Source organism: Schistocerca nitens, chromosome 8, assembly GCF_023898315.1.
Source record: "Schistocerca nitens isolate TAMUIC-IGC-003100 chromosome 8, iqSchNite1.1, whole genome shotgun sequence".
Lineage (NCBI taxonomy): Eukaryota > Metazoa > Arthropoda > Insecta > Orthoptera > Acrididae > Schistocerca > Schistocerca nitens.
The window spans coordinates 492,239,991-492,256,454 of record NC_064621.1 but is presented as its reverse complement, the minus strand read 5'-3'; positions in this window follow the sequence as shown (position 1 = coordinate 492,256,454).

The window sequence follows — 16,464 nt, the reverse complement described above, 5'->3', positions numbered from 1 at the left end:
TTTTAGCTGCTGTCGAGCCTAATCCGCACATCAGTAGCAGACAAATTGCGCGTGAATCGGGAATATCAAAAACGTCGGTGTTGAGAAAGCTACATCAACATCGATTGCACCCGTACCATATTTCTATGCACCAGGAATTGAACGTCGTATAGAGTTCTGCCACTGGGCACAAAAGAAATTACGGGGCGATGTTAGATTTTTTGCACGCGTTCTATTTAGCGACGAAGCGTCATTTACAAACAGCGGTAACGTAAACCGGCATAATATGCACTATTGGGCAACGGAAAATCCACGATGGCAGCGACAAGTGGAACATCAGCGACCTTGGCGGATTAATGTATAGTGCGGCATTATGAGAGGAAGGATAATAGGCCCCCATTTTATCGACAGCAATCTAAATGGTGCAATGTATGCTGATTTCCTACGTAATGTTCTACCGATGTCACTACAAGATGTTTCACTGCATGACCGATGACGATGTACTTCCGACACGATGGATGTCCCGCACATAGCTCGCGTGCAGTTGAAGCGGTATTGAAAGCATATTTCATGACAGGTGGATTGGTCGTCGAAGCACCATACCATGGCCCGCACGTTCACCGGATCTGACGTCCCCGGATTTCTTTCTGTGAGGAAAGTTGGATATTTGCTATCGTGATCCACTGACAACGCCTGATAACATGTGTCAGCGCATTGTCAATGCATATGCGAACATTACGGAAGGCGAACTACTCGTTGTTAAGAGGAATGTTGTTACACGTCCAAATGCGTTGAGGTTGACGGACATCATTTTGAGCATTTATTGCATTAATGTGGTATTTACAGGTAATCACGCTGTAACAGACTCCGTCCTCAGAAATGATAAGTTCCCAAAGGTACGTGTATCACATTGGAACAACCGAAATAAAATGTTCAAACGTACCTACGTTCTGTATTTCAATTTAACAAACCTACCTGTTACCAACTGTTTGTCTAAAATTGTGAGCCATATGTTTGTGACTATTACATCGCGGTCTACCACAAAGCGAAAAAAGTGGTCCAACTAAAACATTCATATTTCTTTACGTACTACACGAACATGTAATAAGAAATGGGGGAACCCATTTAGAAAAACGCAGTTGATATCCGTTTGTCGTATGGCAGCGCCATCAAGCGGGTTAACCACATCGCCATCTGGTTTCCCCCTTCAGGCTAGACAAGTTTCGTTCTTTGTAGTTTTTTCGTTTGACGCTTATTTCGTGAGATATTTGGCCCAGTCACGATCAATGGACCAACCTGTATAATTATGTTTGACGAGTATCTTATGCATATGAAGATTCGAGAATTTTTTACATTACTGATAAAATGGTCACATGTTTATCTCTCCAAGTAACTAATTACTAATGAAGAATTTTTTTCTTTTTATAGTGGAAAAGAAATGGAAGTACATCGTCTTCTAATTCGGGGCTAAATATTATGACGTATCAAGGGGTAAAAGCTCTACATCACCGTGGTTAAGAAAAGAGTTACGAATTATCATCCTAATGCAGTGGTCGTATAGTAGATTTTTGATATCAAAACTTGATAAAAAAACTACCAACCGTCTACATATGCGAGATAACATGATCTGTCACTGAGCGTCAAGCGAGCTGAAATGAAAGAATCATTCCAAGGCCGTAAGCCCTCGAACGAGACCAAAGATAAAGCGTGCAAAACGTGCGGAGCTAACTGCGATGCATTCAAAGTGGCTGTAGACCCTGGAGGATAGCTGCTAAATATGTAATTCAAAGGCACCATCCCTCATACGTTTGCAGAACGAGCAACTGTGAACATCAGACATATATGAAGGCCCGAGATGGCGATCGATACGTGCTGGTCACATATAAGTACTCCACAAAGCACTCTCACGAGTGCATCTTTACTGCGTGCCATTTTTATGACACATGAAATTTTTACAACTTTACGACCTATAAATTTTCACAGTTACAAGAGCGACCAATATGAAAAAACGTTGACGGAGTTAGTACTCACACAACTGGTACTGAAAATTTCAAAAATAATATAAATCGCTGTTAACCTACGAATATTGTAGTATACATACACTGAAGAGCCAAGCAAACCAACACGAATAATGTCGTGTAGCGCTTCCGCGAGCACGCAGAAGTACCACAACACGATGTGGCATGGACTCGACTAATGTCTGAAGTAGTGCTGGAGGGAACTGACACCATGAGTCCTGCAGGGCTGTCAATAAATCCGTAAGAGCATGGGGGGGGTGGAGGTCTCTTCTGAACAGCAGGCTGCAATGCTGTCCATATATGCTTAATAATGTTCAAGTCTGAGCAGTTTTGTGGCCAGCGGAAGTGCTTAAACTCAGAGGAGAGTTCCTGGAGCCATTACGTAGAAATTCTGGACGTTTGGGGTGTTGCATTGTCCTGTTGGAATTGCCCAAACCCGTTGAAACGCACAATGCACATGAATGGATGCAGGTAATCAAACAGGAAGCTTACATACTTGTCACCTGTCAGAGTCGTATCTAGACGTTTCAGAGGTCCCATATCACACCAACAGCACAGGCCCCACACCATTAAAGAGCCTCAACCATCTTGAACAGTCCCCTTCTGATATGCAGGGCCCACGGTTTCATGAGGTTGACTCCATACCCGTACACGTCCATCCACTCGATACAATTTGAAAGGAAACTCGTCGGACCGGGCAACACGTTTCCAGTCATCGATAGTCAAATGTCGGTGTTGACGGATCCAGGTGAGACATAAAGCTTTGTGTCGTGCAGTCATAAAGTGTACAAGAATGGGCCTTCGGCTACGAAAGCCCACATCGATGACGTTTTGGTGAATGGTTCGTACACTGACACTTGTTGATGCCTCAACACTGAAATCTTCAGCAATTTGCGTAAGGGTTTCATTTCTGTTCTCTTCAGTCGTCGTTGGTCCCGTTCTTGCAGGATCTATCTGCGGCGCAGCGATATCGGAGATTTGATGTTTTACCGGATTCCTGATACTCATGGCACACTCGTGAAATCGTCGTACGGGAAAACCTCACTTCATCGCTACCTCGGTGTCCCATCGCTCGTGCGCCGACTTACACACCACGTTCAAACTCACATAAACCTTGATTGCCTGCCATTGTAGCAGCAGTAACCGATCTCATAACTGTGCTAGACACTTGTTGTCTGATACAGGCGTTGCCGACCACAGTACCGTATTCTATCTGTTTACATGTCTCTGTATTTGAATACACATGCCTGTACCAGTTTCTTTAGAACTTTGACGTACAATAGAAATTTGCTTGTGTTGGTGACATATTTACTGTCTAATTCGGTAGATACAGATAAAGATAACTCTTACCTCTAATTTGTCTTAGTATTTTGTGGGTATTTTCATTAAAGGAATGCGAACGTCGCCCTCCAGACGCTAACCTACTACCGTGACGACACACGAGATAGACGGGTCAGTCTCATTTTCGGCTTCAGAAAGAATGACGAAAGTGACGTGAGGAAAATATATTTCTGTTTATGGTTGAATAAGAGGACTGCTCAGTGCATTCCATTTAGCACATTTCTAAGTGTCTGACAGTAGTCTGGGTCACTATCACATCATTTTCTTCTTTAAGCTACTTTCGTTCTCGTTAAGTAAATCTCAGTATGGAACTGTTGAAAGAGGGGTGCTATTTTCTCTGTTTTAGATGTGGTTGTCGGAACCTTGCACGGTAAGAGTGAGGGAGGAGCTATCCAGCTTATGTAATGTTTCCGCAACCAAAGGAAAAGTACAATGGCAAGATTCAGGAAATGTTGATATACTTTTACATTTATTGAACAAAAAATATTAATGTGTGACGTATACATAACTAACCAAGCAAGCGTGGGAAATAATAATGTTATTAGTTTTTTCGAAATCCGCAAGAAGAATTGATCCGTTATAGTACGCACGTATTATATTACCCCATTCAAAACAGAAATAAACGATTTTATATTTGCATTATGAATGGAAACTTACATTTTTTCTTTGATAGATATTCCAACTTACATGACCCCAGTACTAGGCACCAAGATAGAAATCCACCGCATTATTCATTAGGTTGAAAAGCACCATTAAGTGACTATGTCCCGTGTGAAGTTTCTTCATCATTCCTGCTCCATTATCGACATCTTGACGACAAATACGAAATTATATGTTTAATGCTATCCTTTGTAGCCAGAGAGACATATAAACAAGAAAAGAGCATTTTCCAGATGGACTTTACTGCAGGACCAATGTAACGATCACATTCAAATTGTATGCAAAATTTTGACGGACAAAGAGAGATTGGAATGCTGCGGTTAGCGAATGAATCACATTTCTGAACTATTTTGCCTTCGTGACAGATATTCGCAATTCGTTTCGAACTTTACTAGTTAATTGGGAATCCTCTTGCCAATTATGAGCTTCTCCTCCGTTTCGGTGAAAACATTATAATCTGGTGTTGAGGGCTTTATTTGACTGTCTATTGTATTCAACCAGCGAACTGCACATTTTCGATCCGTAGGCGTATTCTCTAGCAAATTCGAGTATCCGATATCAGGCTGGCAGCGGACAACAGCAAAACAAGCAGCTGAACAACGCAACAGAAACGTTTCACACGCGAGCAAACACATGGCGGGCTAACGTTACAGTCTGTGTGAGCAGTCAACTAACTCTGTTTATTCAGGAAATTTATAGAGGAAATCCCTACAAAAGCAAACCAGAAAGCTGACCCCTTGTTGGAGAATGTATTATTTGCGACAGCCGCCCAAAAACAAGAACGTATGTTTGTATCAAGAGCTGTTCCCTTATGACATTGAGAAGCACTACTATAGATAAACAACGATAATTTACATGATGTGCGATACTACCTTTACGTAATACACATTTATTACACTAGAAAACGCTGTTTTTATATGCTTCACGTGTCGTTACTGTAGATACCAGTTCTAGGTGTATTTTTAGTATTTACTATGTCACAGAGGTTATTCATATCTTCTGGTATATATCTGCGTGCACATGACTATACTGCAATTCATATTTAAGTGACTGACAGAGGCTTCGTCGGACCGCCCACAAGATATATCTCTACTGTTCCACTCTACAACAGCGCTCGGGAAAAACAACAATTAAATCTTCCCAAACGAGCTCTGCTTTTTTTATTTCTCTCTCTTTCCACAACATTATCTAAGTGACCGTTCCAGTTTAAGTTATTCGTAACTGTAATCCCCAAGTTATTGGTTGGATTGACAGCGATTTGGTTTGTGTGATTTATCGTATAACAGAAATTCAGCAGATTTTTTATACATATGTGTATGACTTCATACGTTTCATTATTTACAGTCAAATGCCACTTTTCACACCATGCAGATATCTAGCCTACATAATTTTCTAAACGGTTTTTAACTTCTGCTGACTAGTTTTTTTTTATTTTTATTTTTCTTTTTTTTGAGTTATCACTCTTTTGAGCGGTTTGATGCGGCGCACCGTGAATTCTTGTCCTGTGCTAACCTCTTCATCTCAGAGTAGCACCTGTTCTCTATTATTTGGTGGATGTAGACCCCGTTCTACAGTTTTTAACCTCTACTGTTCTCTCTAGTACCATGATAGTATTCCAGAATGTCTTAACACGTCTCCTATCGTTCTACCCTTTCTTCTTGTCAGTGTTTTCCTTGTATCCCTGTCCTCTCCATTCTGCGTACAGCCTCCTCTTTCATTATCTTATAAGTCCACCTAATTTTCAAAGTTCTTGTGTAGCATCACATCTCAAATGTTTCCATTCCCTTCTTTTTCGGTTTTCCCATAGTCCACGTTTCAGTATCACAGAATGCTGCTCTCCAAATGCACGTTACCACAAATTTCTCCCTCAAATTAAGGCCTATACGAGGTACTTGTATACCTCTTTTGTGCAGAATGCCCATTTTGCTAGTGCTAGTCTGCATTGATGACTTAACGAGACAATGAATAATAGTATCACCTGCGAACAGTTTAAGAGGGCTGCTCATATTGACTACTGAATTGTTAATGTAGATTGCGAACGTCAAAGGGCTTGTTGAGGAACGTCACACCCACTGTTTCGTTGACTAACACCAACTGTGAGCTTCGTGATGGGAAATAACGAATCCAGAGGTACAACTGAGGCAATACTACACAGGCAAGTAATTTTATTAGAAGTTGCTTGTGAGGAACGGTGTGAAAAGACTTACTTTCAAACAAAGAATCTACATCTACTAAAAGAATTAAATCATACTTTAAAGTCATAAAAAAACATTGAAAACCAGGCTTTTCCTACTTCAACAGCAGCATCAGTTAAAGCAAAATCATTATGTCGACCACCACCAGAGATCAAGTCCCGCCCTTGGACGGATGCGGACTAAGAAAATTTAGATTTCGTGTCCTGGTAGCGCGGCAGTGTTATCAGCGGCCAAGCGTTTTGCAACTGCTTACGCAATCAATGTGAAAGGAAACACAGAGGACAGGAGGCTGTGTGTAAGCAGAGCTACGAAAGAAAAAAAAATCGCTTCTCAGCTTTTGACAAGATCAGTGATTCTTTATTTGTCAATCTGTTACATCCTTCTGTGTACAGGTTCCCGTTGTGGCCTTGTACTGTTAGCGGCTGATTCCACAGATCATATACTATTACACACAGTCATGTGACCTACCAAACTGAATTTCGAGTCAGTGCCACAGTAAATATAGATACAGAATCATCTTTCGAAAGCTTACACATACGTCGGGTCCTTACAAGCACATGTTTGTCAATTAAAAAGTTAGCAGAATGATCATTTTACGTAGCGGCATATGACTGAATTACTATAACAGTCCTGTATGATGGAACATCACGAGGAGGTAAATCCTCCAAGCTAAATTTTCTTTGCACACATCTTGGACAAGGCGCACTTGCTCCAGAGTTTAACTCCCGTCATTACGTGCAGTCTTATGTGTGGAAACTTTAATTTCCGTTGCTTTATCTTATGATGATGTTACATTATGATGATATGATTAGGATCACAAGAAACTGATTTGTAGCGTCAGTGACCAGCTAGACATTACGTGCATTCTTATGTGTGGAAGCTTTAATTTCCATTGCTTAATCTCATGATGATGTTACATTTTGATGATATGATGAATATCACAAGAAACTGATTTGTAGCGTCAGTGACCAGCCAGACACTGGTACATCGAGAACCATTCACTACAGGGGATTCACAGTATATTTTGCTAGGGAGAGGGTTGGAGGGCAACGTCGTCGAAGGGCCCAATGGATTTAAATGATGATAGGACACATAATATTAGCCTTAGATTTAAGTGACAGGTTAATTTCAATTAATAGTAGCAAAAAAAGCAAAGATAGATAGGCCGGCCTCTGTGGCCGAGCGGTTGTAGGCGCTTCAGTCTTGAACCTAGCGACCCCTATGGTCTCAGGTTCGAATCCTGCTTCGGGCATGGATGTGTGTGGTGTCCTTAGATTAGTTAGGTTTACGTAGTTCTAAGTTCTAGGGGACTGATGACCTCAGATGAAGTTCCATAGTGCTCAGAGCCATTTGAACCATTTGAAAGATAATTAAATGTCATGCGAAATTAACCCATTAAGAAAAGCGTAGGCTAGGTGTTGTGTGCACAAATAACATGTTTGTGGCGGCCACTCTTGCCTCCACTGTGCGAGAGGGATTAGTTTTCCAGTAGCTAATTCGGTGCGGAGGTAGAGATGGAAAGGCAATTTGTACTTCATATAGTGACTGTTGGCTCAGTACATCAGAACAGTAGTCGTTGAGGTTGTGCAACCCGTGTCCCACAGGCAGCGTGCGTCGTCCTCCGGTGAGAGTCTGAGGAAGAGATACAGCGCCTGGCAGCGGCGATGCTCTTGCTGGCCCTGCACAGCATTAACTGTGGCGTGGCTGGGCCTAATGGCTGGGTAGAGCGTAGCGCGTGCTGACTGGCCGAAAACCTGCGGGTGCTCTAACTCAGGACCCTCGGAGGCCGGCTGGTGTGAAGCGCAATGGCAGGCCCCACTGGGAGGTTGAAACCGTCACACCTGTCTAGTGGCTTCGGTTCAAAGAAAACGCTGCCCAATGAGGGCCAGCAAGATATAAAAGTACATTCTACTAATTACTGGCCAGTAGGCAGCGGCTGGATGCAATATTGATTTTGATTCTTATTTGGCTGGCTACATCTGAACATGTTTGACCTATTGTTCCAGTGGGTGTGGTGGAACTGCCTTCTACTTCAGGCGTTAGTCGTTATTGTAGAATTACTGGTGTTTAGTCTTCTTGAGTGTCATATGTTAGTTGCTAGAAGATAATCGAACAACAGCTTTGAGCCGTGTTGGCTCGATATAGTGCCGATTTCATCCGTTTACGGTCGTTTCTGTCTCTTCACTTTGGAAGTCGCGAGTGGCGCCCCCGCTAACAATAAAAGTGTGATGCGGGAGGGCTTCGTGTTGAGATTGGTGAGGAACTGGAGTTTGTTTTGGAAGCGCGAGCGATGCGAGGAATTTGATGGTGTGGAGAGCAGCGGTCAAGCCTAATGACGGTAGAGCGTGTGGCTCACAAGCGATCACTATTTGTCCCACCAAGTGGTTTCTGTTAGCGGGAATCCTAGTGTAATATAAAGCCGACTGCTACCTGGAGTTGTTTTAAACTAAGGCAGTGGAGGTGGCCCAGTATCTTGACGTCTTAAGGAGCGAAAGAAGAGCCCCATCCTGCCCAAGCTAAGTGAAATGCCTTCCGCTTCTCCTCCTCTTTTATCTTCTGGTGGGTTTCCTGTTATCTTCACGCATGATCAATCCCACTGCAGTAAGGTTATTTGCTATAAATGTTTACTGAAGGCTGCTGCCTTGCCTTTCCCTCCACCGTCCGCCCCCCCCCCCCCCACCTTCTTTTCAAAATAGGTGGTTCTTACTTATTTCATTTCAATATATGAAACAAGTTTTATAATTAATGGCAGTTGCAAAGGAGATATTATCCTAAATTTATTTAATTAACTATCTGTTATTGTCCATTTAGTTGTCAATGGTCTTGTTTAGAAATCCTCTTGCTGCTTAATACGGTTATTTATTAATGAAAACTGCTGTGTTGACTGACCATCCACTTTCCTTTGTTTATTACTTATAAGAAAATCTGTACTTGGTGTCAATGTATCAATGGCGCTTAGTAATTAATGGCAGCAGCGTATGAGATAATATCCTAAATTAATTTAGCGAAGTTGTTGTTGTTGTTGCTGTGGCCTTCAGTGCGAAAACTGGTTTGATGCAGGTCTCCATGCTACTCTATCTTATACAAGCCTCTTCGTCTCCAAATAACTACTGCAAAGTGCATCTCTCTGAATGTGCTTACTGTATTCACATCTTGGCCTCCCTCTACGATTTTTAACACCCTCACTTCTCTCCAGTCCTAAATTGGTGATCTTTTAATGTCTCAGAATATGTCCTATAAACCGACCTCTTCTTTTGCTTATGTTCTGCCACAAATTCCTTGTCTCCTCAATTCTATTCAGTACCTGTTCATTAGTTACGTGATCGACCCAACTAATCTTCATCATTCTCCTGTAGCACCATATTTCGAAAGCTTCTATTCTCTTTTCATCACCCATGTCTTACTTCCATACATGGCTACACTCCAGGAAAATACTTTCAGAAAACACTTCCTAACACTTCCACCCATATTCGATGTTAACATATTTTTCTCCTTCAGAAATGCTTTGCTAGTCATTGCCAACCTACATTTTATATCCTCCCTACTTCGGCCATCATCAGTTATTTGCTACCCAAATAGCGAAATTCATCTAGTACTTTAAGTGTGTCGTTTTTAATCTAACTGCCTTGGCATAACCTGATCTAATTCGGCTACTTCCATTATCCTTGTTTTGCTTTTGTTGGTGTTCATCTTATATCCCCCTTTCAAGACGCTGTCCGTTCTGTTCAACTCCTGTTCCAAGTCGTTTGTTGTCTCTAACAGAATTACAATGTCATCGGGATACCTCAAAGTTTTTATTTCTTCTCCCTGAACTTTAATTTCTACTAGAAACATTTCTTTGGTTTCCTTTACTGCTTGTTCAGTGCACATACTGAATGACATCGGGGATGGGCTACAACCCTGTCTCACTCCCTTCTGAGGCACTGCCTCCTTTTCATGGCCCTCAACTCTTGTAACTGAAATCTGGTTTCTGTACTAGTTGTAAACAGCGTTCCGCTCCCTGTATTTTACTCCTCCTACCTTCAGAATTTCAAAAAGAGTATTCCAGTCAACTTTTTCAAAACCTTTCTCGTCCACAAATGCTAAAAATGTAGATTTGATTTTCTTTAACCTATCTTCTAGGATAAGTCGTAGGATCAGTATTGCCCCGCATGTTCTACGTTTCCCCGGAATCCATATATATCTTCCGTCAGTTCTGCTTCTACGAGTTTTTCCATCCTTCTGTAAAGAATTCGTGTTAGAATTTTGCAACTGTGACTTATTAAACTGATTGTGCGCTAATTTCCATATCTCTCAGCAACTGTTTTATTTGGAATGGGAATTACTACATTCTTCTTTAAGTCTGATAGTATTTCATCTGTCTCACACATCTTGTGCGTCAGAAGGAAGACTTTTATCATGGCTATCGGTAGTTATGCGGAACATCGCCTGACTCAAACTATAATGAAGTCCGAATTACATCAACTCAGTTTACAACAGATAGTATTCATATAATTGCAGTGGGTAATATCTGGAACAATTAGTTTTAAATCAGTTATACTCACCGGTGACCATCAACACAATCACTCGGAGGCTTAATGAACGTGATGAGTTTAATTCAGCACAAAAACGGGCGTACAATACCTAGAACCAATAATGGATCAACACAACTCCACTCAGCTGCGAAGAGGAATGACTTCCAGGATTCCAAGCAGGGGTGTTATTGCCCCCAGTCCGTGCAATTGATCTGTAGGTGCTGTAATGTTTAAGCCTCCGGAGTTGGCCCATTTCTCACTGACCAGGTTGCACCTAACGTCAGCTGCCCTTCCTGTAATTTGCCACTATAAATATTTACCCAGCCGGAAAACTTTGGCTGTGAGCAACTGAACAACTCGCGGTTTGACGGGATCCACGCCCTAACAGCAGAAATGCCGCAGAAACCAACTCACCAGCCACGTGGCCTCCCATTAACTGCCCGTACTACAGTCCACCAAATACAGAAACGCACTCCTCGTCGAAAGACTCTAACCCATGCATACGACAAGGAGCGATATCGGCTGTACAGGTAGTAGTTAGTGTCGCCAGTGGAGTGGTATGCCCTTCAAAATTAAAGCCGCCATGGCAAATAACTTACTTTTTCCCCTTTCTCTTCCTTTTGTCGAATTCCAGTCCCCCATTACGATAAAATTTTTATCTATCAGAATAATTTCTTTTATTTCATCATCACTTCTTCCATCTCATCATCATCTGGTGAGCTAGTTAGCATATGAAGGGCTTATTTCGATAGTGGTACAAGTCCGTTACCTCCACTTCTGAAATTAATGATCCAAACGAACAGAAAGAATGGTTCATCTCTAGCAAGAAGCCATATTCTTGAATATTTCTGGTATCTCAAATGCATATTTTTCAGCGCTCATTTAACTTCAGGACTCTGTATCTCAAAATGAATAAAAATGAACTTGTACCACTACTGAAATAAGCCCTTCATATAAACTAGTACTACTGTGATAGGCGTGGGCTTCGTGTGTGTCTTGGCTACGATAATGCGTTTACTATGCTGTTCATAGTAGCATACCCGCACTCCTATTTACTTGTTCATTATTAAGCATTATCCTATATTACTCCTATTTTATTTTTTAGTTATAACCCTGTATCCACCTGACCAGAAGTCTTGTTTCTCCTGCTATAGAATTTCACCAATTCTCACTGTGAAATTACTATGAAATTCAGACCATTAGCTGCTTACAGGCGCTGATAAATATCAACGAGGACAGTTGAAAATGTGTGTCCCGACCGGAATTCGAACCCAGGATCTCCTGCTTACATGACAGACGCTCTACCCGAATTCGCCATCGAGGATACAGAGGAGAGTGCGACTGCAGGGCCTTATCCCGGGCACGCTGTAAGATCACCAATGGAATGTGTTCTTTCGGACATGCCAGAGATAAGTTCCTGTAGTCTCATTATCCTCTGTGTCCTCGAGGGCTCAGTCGGATAGAGCGTCTGCCATGTTCGCAGGAGATTCCGGGTTCGAGTTCCGGTTGGGGCACACATTTTTAACTGTCCCTGTTGATATTTATCAACGCCTGTAAGAAGATGGTGGTCTAGATTGCACTGTGATTCCACTTTTCGAGAGCTGTAAGATCACCAATGGCTCACCATCTTCATATAATTCTCACTATATCTAGCTTCGATACGTTCATTCCCCTTTTTAAGTTTTCTAACCTACGTGCCCCATTAAGTGATCTAACATTCCACCCTCCGAAATGTAGGATGACAGTATTGTTTGTCCTGATTACGATATTCTCCTGTGTTATCCCCGCCCAGCGATCCGAATGGGGGACTATTTTACCTTCGGAATATTTTACTCAAGCGGACGCAATCATCATTTAACCATACAGTAGAGCTGCATGTCCTCGTGAAAAATTACGGGTGTATTATCCCCTTGCTTTCAGTCGTTCGCAGTACCAGCACAGCAAGGCCATTTTGGTTGATGTTACAAGCCCAGATCAGTCAATCATCCAGACTGTTGCCCTTGAAACTACTGAAAAGGAAGTTTTCCCTCTTCATGAAAAACACGTTCGTATGGCATCTCAACAGCCACCCCTCCATTGTGGTTGTACCTACTGTACAGTTACCTGTAGCGTTGGCAAGGCCCACGATTCATAGGCGGACGCTAAATATTTGTTATTGTCAATTTAATGGTCACTGATCTTGCCTATGAATCCTAGATCTTGTTGCTTAATGAGGTTATTTTTTAAACCAGTTTATTGAGGGCTTCTATTTGCCTGCCTCATTCCCCATTTTAAAAATAGTTGTTTGTTGCTTATGAAAACCTGTACTTCGTTTCAACGTATTAAAAACATGTTTTATAATTAACGCCAGACGTAAGCTTGATCAGTATATTTTGGTAATAGATTCGAAGGAAACTAAACGCTGTACCTAGTTGCTTGATATGATAATTTTGTAAACCTGTTTATTGAAAGCTGCTACCCTGCTTATTCCCATTAAATTTGTTTGCTGCTTGTAAAGGTTTGCACTTTGTTTTCAGTGTCATGGCAGATGTACGATGGAAATTTGTTACATTTGTTTGGGAACTTCCTCTGCCGCTTACTGATGATTAAGCGTTGGTTTTTTGTTGAAGGTCTGTATCCTGATACCTATTGGACGGTTACTGGTTAAAATCCTATGACTGTTTAAATAGTGTTTGTTTGTTTCTTGCTCTAAACCTGTTGAACGCTGTAACAACCATGTGGGGACTCCAGTTCTTCCATTTGGAGACTAGCCGGCCGCGGTGGCCGTGCGGTTCTAGGCGCTGCAGTCCGGAACCGCGGGACTGCTACGGTCGCAGAATCGAATCCTGCCTCGGGCATGGGTGTGTGTGATGTCCTTAGGTTAGTTAGGTTTAAGTAGTTCTAAGTTATAGGGGACTGATGACGTAATATGTTAAGTCCGATAGTGCTCAGAGCCATTTGAACCATTTGAACACTTTGGAGACTCCTCCTGAACCTTCCCATTCCAGTCTAACCTATCAAAGGTACCGCCTTTCCAGAAGCATTTTGTTCTCGTTGCCTTGACCTGGCATTTGGCAACAGGAACGCGTTGCTGAAAATAATGTTCCTGTTACCAGTAATTCTGGGCTAAATTAATTCTGACAGTTATGTGAACAATCGCTACCTCCAGTCATTGAGATGGACAGTTTTATAATCCTTCCAACTACTTAGAACAGGTGGTGTCTACTAAATATATTTTCGAGTAGAACGAAGCCCCTAGTCACATAGCGCCCTTCTAAGATGCGAACGACCGCAAGTTTGAAAAAAGGAAGACATGGAAAACATCGACAAGAGGAAGGGACAGAATGAAAGAACATCTTTTAGACATCAGGGAACAACTTGCACTGTATTAGAGGGAGCAGTAGAGGCCGAAAGCCATAGAAGACAGAAATTGGTTTTCATCCTCCAAATAATTGAGGACGTAGATTGCAAATGCTGCTCTGGGATGAAAAGCTTGGCACAAGAGAGAAATACGTGGCGAGCCGCATCAAGCCACTGACACGACCGATGACTCATAAATAAAAAAGCTAGCGAGTGTACGTGCTGTTGTGTGAAAGCGTAATCAAGAATATGTAAGAGCACATCTAGCTTTACGCGTCTATGTATTTTATATGTTTTATCCACATTCATTTCAAGTAGTACTTTTAATGGCGCTGATAACCACAACGTTGAGCAACAAAAAAACAGATTACATTGATGAGATGCAGTTATTCAAACAATGGTATGTTTGACATCTTACGCGTATGTTATCAACAAAGGAAACATACAGTACGTATAATAAAAACAAGTCAGAGATTAAATAAATTATCAGCCACGAGATAAGCTTACGCATAACTCAGAATTGTGAAAAGTTATTCTGAGAAGAACTGTAATTTCACACTCCCTGAGGTGCAGATGACAAATATATGTTTACTATGAAAAAAGATGTAAGGAACATAATACGGTACGTGAAAAGTATGCACAATTGAATTGAGTTAATAGAAGGAACTAATGACACATTTCCTTCCTACTGTTTATTAAAGTACTGAAAAAGATGTACACTCCTGGAAATGGAAAAAAGAACACATTGACACCGGTGTGTCAGACCCACCATACTTGCTCCGGACACTGCGAGAGGGCTGTACAAGCAATGATCACACGCACGGCACAGCGGACACACCAGGAACCGCGGTGTTGGCCGTCGAATGGCGCTAGCTGCGCAGCATTTGTGCACCGCCGCCGTCAGTGTCAGCCAGTTTGCCGTGGCATACGGAGCTCCATCGCAGTCTTTAACACTGGTAGCATGCCGCGACAGCGTGGACGTGAACCGTATGTGCAGTTGACGGACTTTGAACTAGGGCGTATAGTGGGCATGCGGGAGGCCGGGTGGACGTACCGCCGAATTGCTCAACACGTGGGGCGTGAGGTCTCCACAGTACATCGATGTTGTCGCCAGTGGTCGGCGGAAGGTGCACGTGCCCGTCGACCTGGGACCGGACCGCAGCGACGCACGGATGCACGCCAAGACCGTAGGATCCTACGCAGTGCCGTAGGGGACCGCACCGCCACTTCCCAGCAAATTAGGGACACTGTTGCTCCTGGGGTATCGGCGAGGACCATTCGCAACCGTCTCCATGAAGCTGGGCTACGGTCCCGCACACCGTTAGGCCGTCTTCCGCTCACGCCCCAACCTCGTGCAGCCCGCCTCCAGTGGTGTCGCGACAGGCGTGAATGGAGGGACGAATGGAGACGTGTCGTCTTCAGCGATGAGAGTCGCTTCTGCCTTGGTGCCAATGATGGTCGTATGCGTGTTTGGCGCCGTACAGGTGAGCGCCACAATCAGGACTGCATACGACCGAGGCACACAGGGCCAACACCCGGCATCATGGTGTGCGGAGCGATCTCCTACACTGGCCGTACACCACTGGTGATCGTCGAGGGGACACTGAATAGTGCACGGTACATCCAAACCGTCATCGAACCCATCGTTCTACCATTCCTACACCGGCAAGGGAACTTGCTGTTCCAACAGGACAATGCACGTCCGCATGTATCCCGTGCCACCCAACGTGCTCTAGAAGGTGTAAGTCAACTACCCTGGCCAGCAAGATCTCCGGATCTGTCCCCCATTGAGCATGTTTGGGACTGGATGAAGCGTCGTCTCACGCGGTCTGCACGTCCAGCACGAACGCTGGTCCAACTGAGGCGCCAGGTGGAAATGGCATGGCAAGCCGTTCCACAGGACTACATCCGGCATCTCTACGATCGTCTCCATGGGAGAATAGCAGCCTGCATTGCTGCGAAAGGTGGATATACACTGTACTAGTGCCGACATTGTGCATGCTCTGTTGCCTGTGTCTATGTGCCTGTGGTTGTGTCAGTGTGATCATGTGATGTATCTGACCCCAGGAATGTGTCAATAAAGTTTCCCCTTCCTGGGACAATGAATTCACGGTGTTCTTATTTCAATTTCCAGGAGTGTAAATTCCCTAAATTCAACGGTTGTCCACGAGACACTGCCGTAGTTATCAAAAATCAGTGATGGATGTTTCATCTTTAGCATCAAACAGATATAAAAATTTTCAGCCCGTTTAGTTTTCCCATCACACCACTCATTCCACTTACAAGTTATTACTCACTACCTTATCATACAAGCCTCATGCGATATGAAATTTTCTCGTCCATTCCGTACAGTACCACTACATTATCTGGCCATTTAGTCTTCACTTTCCTTCTGTAACACCACATTTAAATGCTTTC